This window comes from Phacochoerus africanus, chromosome 16, assembly GCF_016906955.1.
Source record: "Phacochoerus africanus isolate WHEZ1 chromosome 16, ROS_Pafr_v1, whole genome shotgun sequence".
Classification (NCBI taxonomy): domain Eukaryota; kingdom Metazoa; phylum Chordata; class Mammalia; order Artiodactyla; family Suidae; genus Phacochoerus; species Phacochoerus africanus.
The window spans coordinates 12,761,670-12,779,507 of NC_062559.1; positions in this window are offsets into that span (position 1 = coordinate 12,761,670).

Genomic DNA, 17,838 nt, shown 5'->3' on the forward strand with positions numbered 1-17,838 from the left:
AAAAAGCCAATACATCAATAATTATACTTGAATTTATTATTCAATTAATTTTTAAAAGACAACTGAGTAAGAATAACTTAAAGCTTATCATGGTAAACTGAAACAAATATTCACACAGATTAAAGTTCAGATCCTCATTTGGAATCCAATTTCTTAAGAAACTGGCCAAAACCACAAACTGGGATTGCCAATGTAATTGTCTGTTATCTTCTGCTTTGTCAAACAAGCTTTGCACATTTTTCTTCTTTTTACCACACACAACCATAAACCTGGCAAATCTGTGATGAGTTAGCATTTCCCCTGATCAGAATTCTTAATCTTTATATCAACAGTTATTCACAGTTTAGATTTTAAATACAGTTTTCTATAAGACTAAGAAGAGTGTTCCTCCCCAAAGAACTCTGTGAAATGCCAGCTGCCTGCTTTAATCTTGAAAAGGCATCTGCTGTTGTGATGGGTGGTGTTCTGCTCTATGATCAGCATTCACGGGCCTTTTACTTGTCTGAATATTCTCTGGGAAATGCCCAACACTATGGCAATAAGTTTAATAGCTTCTAACTTCTTGGAAGAAAAAGTAATTTTGCTAACCAAACCCAAGCTTAAAAGATATTCCACATGGAGCAAAATCATGGAATTTGTGTTATTCTGTGAAATACCTGAAGGACTGTAGTTTTCTGAGGATTAATGATTTAAATATTTCGGGCTAATTAGCTTAAGTATTCTCAGGCAAAATGGGACAACATGCTCTTTTTTCCCCCCAATGTATTATGTTTGCTTCAGTTATAAAATATTGTCCATTCAGTTTACAATGAGATTTAGTTAAGTTTAAAATGATTTATTTTGGGGTTCCCACTGTGGATCATGGAGTTAAGAACCTAACATAGTGTCCACGAAATGTGGATTTGATCCCTGGCCTCTATCATTGGATGAAGGATTCAGAATTGCCACTGGCTGCATTGTAAATCACAGATGCAGCTCAGATACAGTGTTGCCTAGGCTGTGGTGGAGGCCTGCAGTTGCAGCTCTGATTCAACTCCTAGCCGTGGAACTTCCATATGCCACTGGTGCAGCAGTAAAAAGAAAAAGAAAGAAAAAAAAGATTCCTTTTTTCTGAACAAAATTTTCTGAACAAAATTTCTGAACAAAATTTTTAGGAATAATTTCAATTTTCTGGAATAGCTGAAAACATAATATGGACAGTTCCTATATATGCCATATCCAGTTCCATTTTTAACATTTTATTTTTCTATTTTGGGGGGGGTCAACACACAGCATATGGAAGGCTAGGGATCAACAGGAGCTGAAGCCACCAGCCTACACCACAGCCACTGCAACACCAGATTCAAGCCATGTCAGAGAACTATACCACAGCTCATGGGAACACTGGATCCTTAATCCACTGAGTGAGGCCAGTGATTGAACACATTTCCTCATGGTTACAGTCAGGTTCATTACCACTGAGCAGCAAGGGGTACTCCAGCATTTTAAATTACTATTATTTTTTTTACATTTGTAAAAACTAAGGAACTGACATTGGTACATTATTATTAAGTAAACTCTGGACTATTTGAATTTCATTAGTTTTTCTATGAATGTTCTCTTTCTGTTCCAGGATTGAGTTGTATCTTCCCAATCTCTAGTCTATGACAGTTTTTTGCTCTTTACTTGTTTCTCATGACCTTGGAAATCTTACGGAGTACTGGCCAGGTCCCTATAGAATGTCCCTAATTTGGGTGTACCTAATTTTTTCTCATAATTAGATTGAGGCTATAGGTTTTGGGAAAGAATATGATACAGGTGATCTTGTTGCATCAAATCAGGGGAGTATGTTATTCACAAGGCATCACTAATGATGTTAAAATTTATCCCTTTGACAAGATACTATGTGTCAGGTTTCTCCACTACATACTTGACATATTTCCTTTCCCCACTCTATTCTTTGGAAATGTAGGCTCATTAGTTTTTATTTTAAAATGAATGAAGTTATTACAGAAACCATAACACCCTCGTATAGCTACCATTCAGATCTCAGTAAGTTTTAAACTTTAGTCATTTTTGCTCTAGGTATTTTTAATAACAAGAAATATATTAACCTATGGAGTCTATATTCTTTATAGATTACCTATAGTATTTCTTTTTCTTATTTTATACAGATAAACTGGTTAACAATGACCACTGAGTGAAAAAAAAACAAATTTGGTGTTGACACAGTTTGACTAAATGTATATAAATGATAAAAAATGAAAAGCAATATTATTTTATGAATATCTATGAATAGTATAAATTATCATAAAACCAAAAATGTTTAATTTTTAAAAATTTATTAACTTTGCTTCTTCAACACTCTTGTTTTTTTGAGTTTAACTCTTGTTTAAGTATATCATGTGGTTATATTCCTTTAGAGAGAGTTTGAGAATACTGAAATCTCAATCTGTGGATCTGCAAAATTATTTTATTTTACCCTAATGGTTGGATAATATTTTAGCTGGGTATAGAATTCTAGGATGAAAGCTATTTCCTCTCAGGATTTGAAGATAAGGATCTGATAGAATGCTGTCATCAAACAGTAATTCCTTTGAAGGTTAACTACTTTTCTCCTTTCTTTACTTTCAATATTTTATTTCATGTTGTATGATTTCTCTAATATGTATCAAAAATATGATTTATTTTTAAAATTTATTTATTTATAATTTTTTTTATTTACCCAATACAATTTTTTTTTCTACTGTACAGCATGGTGACCCAGTTACACATACATGTATATATGCTTTTTTCTCACATTATCATGCTCCATCTAAAGTAACTAGACATAGTTCCCAGTGCTACACAGCAGGATCTCATTGCTAATCCATTCCGAAGGCAATACTTTACATCTATTAACCCCAAGCTCCCAGTCCACCACATTTCCTCCCCTCCGCCTCCCCCCTGGCAACCACAAGTCTATTCTCCAAGTCCATGATTTTCTTTTCTGTGGAAAGGTTCATTTGTGCTGGATATTAGATTCCAGTTATAAGTGATATCATATGGTATTTGTCTTTGTCTTTCTACTTACATCACTTAGTATGAGATTCTCTAGTTCCATCCATGTTGCTGCAAATGGCATTATGTCATTCTTTTCTATGGCTGAGTAGTATTCCATTGTGTACATATACCACATTTTTCTATCGAATCATCTGTTGATGGACATTTGGGTTGTTTCCATGTCTTGGCTATTGTGAATAGTCCTGCAATGAACATGTGGGTGCATGTGTCTCTTTTAAGGAAAGATTTGTCCAAATATATGCCCAAGAGTGGGGTTGCTGGGTCATATGGAAGTTCTATGTATAGATTTCTAAGGTACCTCCATACTATTCTCCATAGTGGCTGTACCAGCTAACATTTCCACCAACAGTGTAGGAGGGTTCCCTTTTCTCCACACCCTCCCCAGCATTTGTTATTTGTGGACTTATTAATGATGGCCATTCTAACTGGTGTGAGGTGGTATCTCGTGGTAGTTTTGATTTGCACTTCTCTAATAATCAAGGATGTTGAGATTTTTTAATGTGCTTGTTGGCCATATTAGTTATACTGCTTGGAAGGCAGTGTACTTTTTCATTTCTCTGAGAATTCCCATTTTGTGAGTGGCTTTCTTTCCAAATCTGGCTCTAGTCCATTAAGAACTTTCCCTTAGCTGGTAGACAGAACTTACTTGGTTTCCATTTCTAGAACTAAGCAGCCCTTCATGAATTCTGAATTTTTAGTGATTAATCAGGTTCATCTTATACTTCTGATTGTATGTGTTTTTCCTGGTTGTGGTATTTGAATACCGTTCCTAGCCACTAAGGCTTATGTGGTTTTGATGAGTTATTGAGTGTTTGAATCTAACCTCTCTCATTTCTGTGCCTTTCTTTTCCCTCTTCATTTTAAGGAATTCATACTTTTTCATATAAAGTTTTGAGCATGTATATTCAATTAAATTTTACCTTCTTTTATCCAGAATTTCTAAGTGTTTTTAGAAGAGGAAGTAGAATAACTCTGTCATGTTATGACAACCTGTGATATTAGCTAGAAGTACCTGAACGCCATTTCTATATATTTTTTCATATGGTGATACAAAAACAATGTAAACCAAAAACATAATCTCTACTCTCTAGATGCTTAGAGTTTAACTGAAGATGTCAGACACATACACATAGCATATAATAGGAAAAATGTTATTAGGCAACATTGCATAAATGTTTAAATAGTGTAGATTAGTGATTAGAAGGCTTGGCTCTTAAGCCAGGATTTCTTGATTCAAACAAAAACTCCAGGATTTGACAAGCTAATGAAAATTTTTCTTAAAAAAGGTTAAGACTGATTTCAAAATTAACCTATCACAACGATGATTTGGCCAAAAGTGGATTTTGTGATAAGGGTTTGCTTTAAAAAAAAAAAAAAAAGTTGTACTATGATTGCAACCCAACCTAAGAGTGAAAGTTGTGTGGCCCAATGTCAGTTCAAAAAAAATACTGAGAATCTTTGGGACTAAATATGAAAACAGGGTAGTATACAGCACTGGTCTGGAGACACTCAGCCCGTGTCCGAGAGAACCACTGGGAGATAATAGGAGACCGACAGAGTATCCCTATGCAGTGAACAACTGACAAACCAGGGACTAAGGAGAAAACTTAAGTTGACTCCCTTGACTTCCTTGACTCAATTTTTCCTTGACTGCTGGAAGAGGAGAAGATATTACCTGACAGAAATTGCAACCAGAAGAGTTCAGCAAGGGAAATTTGCATGAAATCAAAACAAGCTTAATGTGTATGCCAGCCTCAGAGAGCATGAAGATATTTTACAACAGTATCAGTCCAATACAAATCATTCCAATACAAACTTCCTGTTTCTGTCATTACCTTGACAAATAGACAAAGAGGTAGTCAGAAAAGGCAGCCACATTCTCTTTCAATACTACTGGCTCTCCATTATTAACCACTGTGACTGTGAAGTTGTTATATTACCTAAGAATAAAGAGCAAAGTAACAGGACTGCCAAATCTTAATTCAGTGGTAGAGGAAAATTTTTCCCTAGCTGAATAAAATTCAAGGGGACAAAATAGAGTATTTTTCCAAACAAACATTTCAAAGACAATTTTTTTCCTCTGAATCCTCTTCACTTGAAAATGGCCATTCACTATTAATGCTATAATTTCTCCTCCAACCCAAATCGATTAAAAAATTTAAAAACCAATAGTAGGTAAGTAGAATGAATTATTCATTACAAGTATTACAACACTAATAGTTTTTCTAAAGAGCTAAAATTGTCTTCTTTTATTAAAGGTATTAATTCAACATATTGTACATTGTAATTTAACGTGCTATTTTTCACAAGTTCAGTTTTTCCTTGACTCAGACATTGTTCAGGAGGGTTTTCTATTATTATTGTCATTACTATTAATTTCTACTTCATGGTAACTATATTCAAAAATATATTTGTAGAATTTAATCTTTAAGGAATTAAGGTTATCAATGGGATTAATTTTTTAAACCCTGTGTGACTACTAAAAAGAAGATATGCCATGTAGAGGTTCCTCAGAAAACTAAATATACAACTACCATATGAAGAGTGCCTGTTGTGCCTCAGTGGAAACAAATCTAGTATCCATGAGGATGCAGGTTCAATTCCTGCATCGCTCAGTAGGTTAAGGACCTGGCATTGCCGTGAGTTGTGGTGTAGGTTGCAGACACACCTTGGATCTGGTATTGCTGAGGCTGTGGCGTAGGCCAGCAGCTACAGCTCTGATTGGACCCATAGCCTGGGAACTTCCATATGCCATAGATATAGCCCTTAAAAAAAAAAAGACCAAAAAGAAAAAGAACAACCATATGATCCAGCAATCCCACTCCTGGGCATACATCTGGACAAAACTGTAATTCAAAAAGATACATGTGCCCCTATTTTCACTGCCACACTATTAACAACGGTAAAGACATGAAAACAACCCAAATGACCATTGCCATATGAACAGATTAAGAAGATGTGGTACATATATACAATGGAATATTACTCAGCCATAAAAAGAAGGAAATAATGCCATTCACGGCAACATGGATACAACTAAGATTATCATCTTAAGTGAACTAAGAGAAGGAAAAATACCACATGATATCAATTATATGTGGAATTTAAAATATGGCACAGAAGAACTTATCTACAAAATAGAAACAGACTTACAGAGATGGAGAACAGCCTTGTGGTTGCCAAAGCGTAGTGGGGAGGGATTGGGATGGACTGGGAGTTTGAGGTTAGTAGATGCAAACTATTACATTTAGAATGGATAGACAATAAGGTCCTCTCTATGCACAGGGAACTATATCCAATTTCCTGGGATAGACCATGAAGGAAAATAATATTTAAAAAAGAATGTGTGTGTGTATATACTGAGTCACTCTGCTGTACAGCAGAAATTGGCATATCATTGTCAATCAACTATATTTTAAAAAGATAATATATGCCTTTGTTAAGTATGACACTTGTTATATACTACTTAATAAATCTTTATTTTTAGTCCTATTTGTTTTATGTTTCATAAGTTGAACCTAAGAAAATACCAAATATTTTGTTTGTAAATATTTGAGCATACATGACTATCACACAAGGAATTCAAAAATATGTAACCACAAAAGTACATACCTAACAATCTATTATTTCCTTTATATCATTAAATGTCTAATCCAAGATCAAATTTCTCATTTATCTCAAAAATACTATTTTATGAACAGTATTTCTAAAGCAGGGAAAACAAAATATCCTGCACTGCACTAGATTTATATGTCTCTCAAGCAACTTTTAAGATATATGCTACTTCTCCAAATTTTTAATATGATCTATTTGTCAAATAAACCAAATCACTTGTTCTTTTTGTCCCACTTTATGGATTTGGCAGACTGTATCCATGTTGTATTTTTAAACATGTTCCTCTCTCTGCCTTTTGCCTTTAAAACCAGAGGATGAATAAATCCAGATGCAACAGCAAGAATACTCCATAACTGATATTGTGTACTTTTTACTGTATCACATAAGGAAGCATGAAATCTCTGATTGTTCCACATTTACTAATACTAAAACTAATCAGTAGGTTTGACTGATGCTAGCCGAATCCATCCATGACAAAACTTTCATCAGTACTTCATCCATTGGTTTCAGAATGAATGGTTGCCTACATCCATTATTTTATTACCATTTGGAAATGATATCTAAAATGGCTTTTAATCTTGAAGTACAGTCTGTTTAGGAGAAGCGGACAAATGTTTTTTTTTCCTTTATTTATCAATTTGAAAAAAAATGAGCTCATACTATAGAAATCTCCAAAGATGAAAAAATAAGTTTGTGTTTTTGTTTTATATATTTTATATATGTTTTTATATTTATATATATGTTGCATATGTTTGTTTTATATATATAGATCAATTTTTTAATATATTTGAGCTGTTTCAAATAATGCAACTATTTTCCTTTGTCATGCTCAAACTGTCCCATCTTTGACCTGTTGGTTTTTCTTTCAGAACGACTCTTTTATCCATTTAGGAAATCTATGATAGTTTTTAAAATAGCTTTCTTGCTTTCTGATATGACAAAATAATCCAGGCTTATCTTACAAATTTATCACACCAAACTGGAATCAGATTCTCCTTCGAGGAATCTTGATTCATTTATTAAGATACCATGTTTACAGATCACAATCTGGGCCCAAAGGATGCTCATTTCTACTGGACCATTGATGGTTTTAAGCTTTTTAATGTACAGAACAAGAACACACACACACACAAACTTTATCAAAGAAGAAAAGTTAAAACATTATTTCAGATTCAAATTTAAGATAACAGGATTCATATTTAATCTCCTTGAATTTATATCTGTATCTCTGTTCTCCTAACAAAAAAATGGTTTCCCATACATTAACATAATTATTTATTTTATCTATTTTAAGACAATATAAATATTATTAACAAGAAAACACTGACATCAGCCAAAAGATTTGTAGCTACATATTTTTCATTAAGACACATACTCCTAGTCATAGATGGGTAAAATAGTCATTTTTTAAAAAAATTGACATAGTTATCTAGTGTATTTATGCTATCAATTTCTACACATTTAAATTTATTTGTTTTAGCCTTTTTCATTATTAAAATTGATGGAAAAACACTGGTCTTAGAGACCCATATTATACCAAAATGGTGAACTACTGGTAAATTGAAATTCCTAACTACAAGCTTTGGTTTCCACTGAAGTTTTATATATCTATAAATACACACACACATAGAGAGATCCATCCATAGACAGATCTCTATATATATCTACATCTCTCTATATATACATACATATATACATATATATAGAAATAGATCCATCTACATCTAGATCTATCTATCTCTATATCTATATAGATTTTAGTCATGTGGAAACTCCAAACATTTATAGATAAACATTTTCGGAATCAACAGTTGGGACAAGGGGTCTGACCACAGGACCACCTCTTTTAAAGTGGTACTGCTTCTCCAAATCAGGAACAGGCAATCATTGACTCTTAAATCTCTTAATGTTCTCTACTGTTATTTTTTAGCAAATGATGTCAAAAAGGTTTTTTGACTCAAGGACTGAAATATTTGAGGCTCATAATGAACCAAAAGGATTATAAAACTAAGGTAGAATCAGTAATTTAAAGTCTCCAACGGACTTAAGGGTCTTATAGGTTCATTTCAGCCACATTATTGTTTCCATAAGCATTTGAGGAACAGGAGGATCTGGCTGAAAACCCCGTACATCATTTTAACATCATCAAATACAGTGAATTCCAATTAGACTTTCAAAATATGCTTTTCTAAAAGACAGCCAGATTGTGCTCATTTTCTGAGCTGAATATTATTCCTTTTCACTTCCTCCATCTTAAGAAGTCATTTCTGAAATCCTAGTTACACATAAGCCTGATACATAGTCAAAAGCAAAGATTTTCAAACTGTTTGCAGGCAAGAGCTCCACATGCCACTTTCTGTTCTGGTCCCATCAGGAGATTCTGCAGGAATCTGAACCTCAGACCCGTTTTACTCAAAATAATTTTATTTTTGATACATTTCATAGATAATTTGGTTCTTTGGAGGCTTTAACTACAAAAACAAGTATTTTCTCCTCGAAAAGAAATTTAATTCCCAGCGTGGGTCAGCAGAAATGAATCTGACTAGCATCCATGAGGACACAAGTTCAATCTCTGGCCTTGCTCAGTGGGTTAACAATCCGGTGTTGCCATGAGCTATGATTCAGGTCACAGACAAGGCTCAGATTTGATGTTACTGTGTCTATGGCTTTGGTGTAGGCCAGCGGCTACAGCTCCAATTCCACCCCTAGCCTGGGAACTTCCATATGCCACGTATGCAGTCCTAAAAAGACAAAAAAGAAAACAAGAATGAAACAGAAAGAAAGAAAGAGAAAAAGAGAGAGAAAGAAATTTAAGTGCAAACAACCAGCTTAAAAGTAGATATATTCTCCTCATTCTCTCCCTACAAACTGTTATGAACTTACAATACAACCATAGAGGAGGTAGAATGAGGGTACTTCTCTTTAGGGTAGTCACACAACAGCACAAATCAGCTGTATTTCAAATTCAGAACTCTGCCCACCACAAAGACACATAAACTTTTTTTTTTTTTTTTTGGCTGTGCCTGCGACTTGCGAAAGATCCAGAGGCAGGGACTGAATCAGTGCCACAGCAGTGACCAGAGCCACAGCAATTAGAACATCCAGCAGGGCCGGATCCTTAACCAGCTGCACCACAAGGGGACTTCATGACACATATACATCTTAAACCCAACAGCAAACCAAAAGCTGAATCCCATTCAATTGTTTTAAAATATAACTTTGTTATTATCATCACCAGGTTCATCTCCACCAAGACAAAGATCCCAAGGAAGAAAAATTCTGTATGTGATCATGAAACACTATGGAAAATCTCCTGAATTAGCAAGTTGTCTATTAAATAAATTTTATTTTCAATGAAAAAACACTGGCCAATAAATTCTTCATATGAAAAAACCTCCAGCTCCAAAAATATAGTCCGAGTATTTTATTCTCCATTCTCAGACGAGAATTTCTCTCTTTTAATTTATTTCCTAATGATGCAACACAAAGTGCTTGGAACACAAAGACAACTTTTACTATGTGAGAAACATAACAAAGAAATGTTAAGCAGAAAAGCTTTGTGAATTTCAAACAAATGCCTGCCAGAGACCATTTAAGATAGTACCTATGTACCTAAAAGTAAACAAGTTATGTTGTCACGGTCTATCTTAAGATAATGCTATTTAAAGAGTTCTAGGGAATTTATATCAGATATAGAAATACTTCATCTTCCTTTTTTTTTTTTTGTCTTTGCTATTTCTTTGGGCCGCTCCCACGGCATATGGAGGGTCCCAGGCCAGGGGTTGAATCGGAGCTGTAGCCACCGGCCTACGCCAGAGCCACAGCAACAGGGATCCGAGCCGCATCTGCAACCTACACCACAGCTCACGGCAACGCCACATCCTTAACCCACTGAGCAAGGGCAGGGACCGAACCCGCAACCTCATGGTTCCTAGTCGGATTCGTTAACCACTGCGCCACGACGGGAACTCCCCTACTTCTATTACGGAACTCCCCTATCTTCTATTACGTTTCGTCAAATCCATATATGGCTGTATAACTTCTCCATAATTCATACCATTTAGGTTTTCATTTGGTTTAATAAAACTTTAATTTAAAAATCAAATATTCAGAGAGAGCAAGCACTCACTATGTTGCCCGAACTTAGAAGAGAGAATCTTGGCTTGGACAATTTATTATATAACCAGAGTAGTTATTTTGGTGTATCAAATATAATGCTAGAATTTTCCATATTTTAATACTCTATTTCTTAAGTATATTTGAACATGTGTTTTCATTTAGAGGGTTGAAGAAATGAATGAAAATAAACATTGAGTTTTCCAGATAGCTTAAGGCCTGAATGGGGTCAGCAGTGGGGGAAGAGAGAATGATGGGACACTCAGAGGGGACGTGAGGTGTGACCACCTGCTAGTCTACTATGTTGGAAGCCTTCTCAGGGCACCAACACCAATGTGTCCAACTGCAATGGCCCCCCAACTATGCTGTCTTGAATTGGGCATTCTCCCTTCTGGTTTCTGTGTCCTGCTTCATTTTGCCTACTTCAGTGTTTGGGCTTCATTATGGATCAGGTGCTCCTTAATGAAGACTCATTGTCCACTGGAACAGCTACTTCATCTTAATTCCTGTAGTATTGTCCACTGTCCTATTCTTTTGGTGTAGGTACATGGTTCACAATGCTAATATTTTTTAAAAAGTAGATTAGGGTAATTGTTAAGAGTCAAGGTTTTGTATACATTATTTCTTAACCATAGGTACAATGCTATACAGCAGATCTCTAGAGCTTCTTTATCTTGCTTAACTGAAACTTTACACCTGTTCATTCTTAACTCCTATCCTCCCTTCCCAACAGCCCCTGACAACCACTATTCCATCCTTCGATTCTGTGCATTTGATACTTCTAGATACTTCATGTAAGTAAGTAGACTCGTGTAATATTTGTCTTTCTATGACTAGCATCTTTTACTTGGCGTAACGTCCTCAATGTTCATCATCTGTGTTGTAGTGTATCACAGAATTTTCTTCTTTTTGTGTTAGTCAGCCAAAAGTCACAGTATTGAAATTAATTTGGGACTAGATAGAGGTGGTGATTGCATAGCATTGTAAATGCAATAAATGCACTGAACTGTTCACTTTGAAATGGTTAATTTTAAGTTATGTGAATTTCATCTCATGGAAGATAATTTTTTTTTGAAAACTTAAAAAAAAAAACCACTCATCACATTGCATACCTTGAAGGTGTGCACTTAACTATATGTAAACTATACCTGAGTAAATATGACTAAAAAAAAAAGTCAAGGCTTTGGAATCAGATGACCCTGGGTTCAAAGCTGCCTCTGCCATTTATTACTGCTCTGTGAGCTAAGGCAAATTATTTAAACTCCCTACTGTTGGGTTCCCTTATGTATAAAATTGTAATAGTGTCGAGGTTGTGTAAGCTGTAGTCCAATTAAAATGGCATCATGATATTTGACCAGAACCAAAAGCCCAAATCCTCCCTTAATGAAGTCACCTTCAGCTAGAAAGTCCTTGAAGCTAGTACAGAGCCAGCTGGGATTCTGGGTGCAGACTCCAGGGCAGAACCTGGTGACTTAGCCTGGAAAGTGTGTGGCTTTTTTTTTTTTTGACCTCAAACAAAAGCAGGTCAGGGCTGTTTCACTTATGTCTACCTGGAAGTTTAAATTTCATTTTAATTCAACACTTCAATGGTAAAAATTAATTAATTAATAATAAAACTATACCTCCTAGTTACAAGAGAAAAGAAATAGGAGAGCTAAGACTATCAGCCCCCAAATGGAGCCAGCTCAGGCCACTCTCCAAGGCCTGGTCACTGAATGAGAATGGGCCGAGAGGAAGCTGTTACTGTTTGGGTGCTGTATGCACATCCTTATGCTTTAGGACAGAGGTCCAGGATAAAATCTGAAATGGGGTCCACAACTGGACACTTCATTCTTGAGATGGGATAACTTGACCTTCACCCCAACTCATTTTTAGGCAATGACTGAAGAGAGGATTGAGAAAGGAGGAGAGAGGAGCCTTGCATGCCTTTGCTTACAAGTCAAAGATCTCTTCCCCGCTGGTTCATTATAGAGATTTGATGAAATAATGTAGGGAAAATGCAGATAATAATGCAGACCCAGCTATGATAGGTAGGAGACAGCAGAAATATTTTTGAATCGACTATATCATTTTGTCAAATTGTCTATCCCACTTTCTTCCCTTTGTCTTCACTGCAGGAGACTGAGTTTTGGGCTGCACCATGACTTTGTAGAAGATGGCTATGTTTTAACCTCTTTAGAAGCATTTCCTTTTGAGCTTTGTGCAATCAGGACATAAAGGTAAAATGATATGTATCACTGCTTTGAAAAGCTCAGGACCATTCTAATTGCTTAGCAGGAGAAAAGGACTGTGCAGAGGGGTGGAGCACTAAGATGAGCAGTTATGAAAAGGGCTGCATGTATCTAGCTCTGTTGGTTCTCTGAAAATCAAAAAGTCTGACAATGCACCCTGGGGAAGCAGCTGTGCCTGAGCTTTTCAGGCAGATGAGCTTAATACTTGCCATGGTGATTTCAGACACACTGCCTTTCTGGAAATGAGATTGTATTTTAAAAAAACAGATTCTTGTTACCTATTTCTTTTCTTCCAAATAGTGAAAAAAGACAGTCTTTCTGAAAGGAGATTTTGATGTTTACTGTCATTTAACATGTTTGGAAATGTAGGACTAACTCCACAGATACTGATCATGTTCCTCCTAAGTACTATGCCTGCAGTTCTGGAAGATGTCAACTTAAATCTGAATCTCTCTACAATAGAGATTTTCCTTAGGCATGGAGCACTAGAAGCATGAGTAACAATAAATAATTCCATTACTGATGCTCTTTTTCTATAAAACATAACTTCTTATTCAGTGAGTAGCATAAACACTATTAGACATTCGTCATGACCTTTGAGGATGCCTAAAATAAGAGATTGTTTAGGGAAAGACTGAAAGCAGAAAAAAATGTAAGTATAAACTGATACCATAGATACTAAATCCTCTCGCTGTCAGTCATAATTCATCTCAGCTGAACTCTGGTTTTCTTTCTCTTTCTAAGAAACTTTGACTTTCTCTCATTACAGACTTTGGGAAAATGTACGCCTGACTAGTGAGTCACTCATAGTTTGTATTTTAAAAGTCCTACCACTTACTTCAGCTTGCTGCTTAATTGAAAGTCACTAATGTCAAGGATTCTTATTGATTTTCATGATCACTTAATTAGCCTGTTCTGTTACGCAAGAGGGATTAATCTTATGTTTTCTTTCACTCTTCATGTTCCATATTTGATTTTTTTTCCAAGACAGAAAATATAAACTACTTGTTTGACCTGTGTAAACTCTGTATTCAATTCTGTAAGTTCTTGCCAATAAGAAAAAGGTAACTTACCAACCAACATGGTTATTAATTTAATAAACTACTTCTGCTTTTTCATCACTATTCAACTAACATTCCATAAATTTTTACCTACTGTTTAATACCCTGCCCAAACTTCTAAAGGAAGCAATTTTACGCCTGTAAATACTTCTAATACCTTTATACAATACTTTAAAAAAATTAGCCCTTGCTTATTGTGACTACTGTAGAGAAATACCGAGCATATTCAAGAAAAAGGAAATGGATTTTTGGAACGGTAACCCAGAAAACAGATATTCAGTGTTCTGGGTTGTCATACCTACAAAATAATTTGCTTAAACTGCCCTCTGAACAGAGCCTGTGAATGCGTAACTCTTATCAATTTGTTTCCTTCCAGCTTCTGAAATTTTTAAAGACCAATTGAGGAGTTCCCGTCATGGCACAGTGGTTAATGAATCCAACGAGGAACCATGAGGTTGTGGGTTCAATCCTTGGCCTCGCTCAGTGGGTTAAGGATCCAGCATTGCTGTGAGCTGTGGTGTAGCTCGCAGAAGCGGCTCAGATCTGGGGTTGCTGTGACTGTGGCGTAGGCTGGCAGCTATAGCTCCAATTGGACCCCTAGCCTGGGAATCTCCATATGCCACGGGTGCGACCATATAAAAATAAAAAAAGACAAAAAAGAAAGATCGATTGAGTTCTGAGGAGCCATTTTAGGGGCCAATGTAATGCTGTGGAATTTCAAAAACGGGAAAATTCATGTAACATCATTGTCTTTATCTGGTGTCTTAAAAATAAATGAATCAACCTAAAATTCTTCTTGCATTGTTTACGATGTCTTTGATATCTGATGTAATTTTTATGTATCTTATTTTGTCATCTGTTCTCAGTTGTGTGTAGATATTAAACAGATGAGCATTAAGTCTGTGAACTAAGTGACTATAGACAATCTAAACCGTTAGGTAAGTAACCTATGCAGCAAAGCTATTTTCTTCAACATTGGATGGAGTCGTGGTTTAAATTGTTAGCACAAGAAATTGAAGAATCCCTATATAAGAATCCAAGATTATATAATTTATTTTAGTGTTGCATAGCCATTTTTTAAAACATATTAGCTATTATAAGATTCAAGATTATGGTTAATAGAAGAGGGAAGGAGAGGGAAAGAGCATGAGAGGGTAAGAGTGCACGCAGAGAGACAAGAAGAGAGAACATCGTTTTTCAGTATCCTCTCTGGTGTTTCTCAATGTGACTGACAATATCTATGTTTAGGTTACAACTGTTGAACTAAACAACTCTAAAGGAAACTTCTGGTTTGGTTATAATCAGATCATGTTTTTTTCAGGCAACAGAGAAGAGTGATTATCTACCCTGGAGACAGATAAGGTTTCAGTCCTGAGAGGCTATTTAATCTCTCACACCTAAGTTTATTCTGTGTAAAATCAAGATGATAATTTCTACTTCATTATCTGTTATAGGATTAAATAAAGTGTCATATCAAGAAAAGGTTAGGAGTTCCCACTGTGCAACAGGATCAGCAGCATCTCTTCAGGGCCAGGATGCACGTTCAATCCCTGGCCTGCACAGAGGGTTAAAGGATCCAGTATTGCTACAGGTGCAGTGTAGGTCGCACTGTACCTCTGATCTGATCCTTGGCCTGGGAACTCCATGTGATCACCAAAAACTAGACAAAAAGAATTGTAGTGTAGATCACAGCACTTTTTCGATTTAAATGTTGAAATTGAGTTAAGTTAAAATATGTACTAATCCATGCCAACACAAACCATAAGTCTTAATGGCTATTCAGGTCCCTGTATTAATGAAAAGGCAAGGCAGAACAATCACTAAGAACTAAAAAATACTTATACCAGAATAACTGACAACATGAATATCAACACAGGTCCAGATGAAAATGCAATGAGGCAAAGTGAGAACAGAGATGACTTCTTCTCTCCACAATGAAACACATAACTGGTGAATATTATTTAAAACAACATATTTAAATCTCTAGATGTTACCCTAGGAGCACAGAGCAAAGGAAGAAATATTGTTGTGAGAAAATCTACTAAATTTTAGTAAGAAAAGCAAGAGTCTGGGGCAATTTGAGCCATGACCCACTCCTGCTCTACCATCTAAGAAGAGCCCTACTGGAACCAGAACACATCTCAAAGACAGGTATCAAAGATCACCCCTGTAACAGGGCATGGATTTAACTGGGTTAGACTGTAGAGCATTGTTACAAACAATAGAGCAATCATCTGGCAACTAAGGGAGGAACAGAGGCTTAAGAGATGGGTGTGATAGCAACAGAGGCAGATACCATAAGAGGGATGTCACCAATAGAGAGGTAAAAGAGTAAAAGAGAGCCTGGTTACAACTACAGTCACTCCAAGTGACTACATGCCCAAGACTGTGCCTCTTGAAAACCTAGGTAGTGCAGCTGAAGCTATTACTTAGAGGAGAATGTACAGTGGAAAATGCCTACTTTATTTATTTTAAATTCAATTCAGTAACATAATCCTCCCCTTAAAAAACTGTTAAAAGAAGAGCAAACTAAACTTAAAGCAAGCACAGTAAAGAAAATAATAAAGATCAGAGTAGAAATAAATGAAATAGGGAACAGAAAAACAGCAGAGAAATCAATAAAACAAAAACTTGGCTCTTCGAATAAAGTCAACAAAATTGACACACTGAGTTAAACTAAGAAAAGAATGAACAAGATTCAAATTATTAAAATTTAAAATAAAAAAGAGAAATCAGGGAGTTCCCATTGTGGCTCAGTGGTTAACGAATCTGACTAGGAACCATGAGGTTGCAAGTTTGATCCCTGGCCTTGTTCAGGTTAAGGATCCAGTGTTGCTGTGAGCTGTGGTGTAGGTCACAGACGCAGCTCAGAACCCACATTGCTGTGGCCCTGGTGTAGGCCAGTGGCTAGAGCTTCTATTAGACCCCTAGCCTGGGAACCTCCATAAGCTGAGGGTGTGGTCCTAGAAAAGACAAAAAAAAAAAAAGAGAGAGAGAGAAATCACTACTGGTCTTTGCACAAATAAAAAGGATTATTAAGGGGACACTACAAACAGTGTTACATCAACAAATACGATGTCTTAGAAGAAATGGACAAAGGGACAAAATAATGTGGTTTTTTTGGGTAAGTAAAGACATACAGATTAATGAAACAGTCCAAAAATAAACCATTGCAATTACTTTATGTCTCCCTTGTGAATTGATTTTTTGACAAGGGAGATGCAAAAGATAAATGGAGAATGAACAGTATTTTCAGCAAATGTTATTTGTGCAACTGGATATTTACATGAAAAGAATGAAATTGAAGTCCTTTCTTACTCCATTCATAAAAACTTAACTCAAAGTGGATCATGGGACTAAATCTAAGAGTTAAAATTATAAACTCTTAAAAGGTAGTGAAGAAATAAATGTTTATGAAAATACTGACTTAGACACAGCCTTCATGGATATAATATCAAAAGCACAAGTGAGAAAAGAAATGCTAGGTCAAATGACATTAGAATTTTTTAAAATGCTACAGAAGACAATTTAGAAAATGAAATGATAACACAGAATGAGAGAAAATATTTGCAAATCATATGTCTGATAAGGGATTTATATCTAGAAATCTAAGAACTCATCACAATAACAAAAAGACAGTTAACCTAATTTTTTTTTAAATGGGCAAAGAATTTGTATAGATATTTTTTTCAAAGACGATAATGACCAATAAGTATATGAAGAGATGCTCAAAATCATCAGCCTTCAGCAAACTGAAACTACAATAAACACTA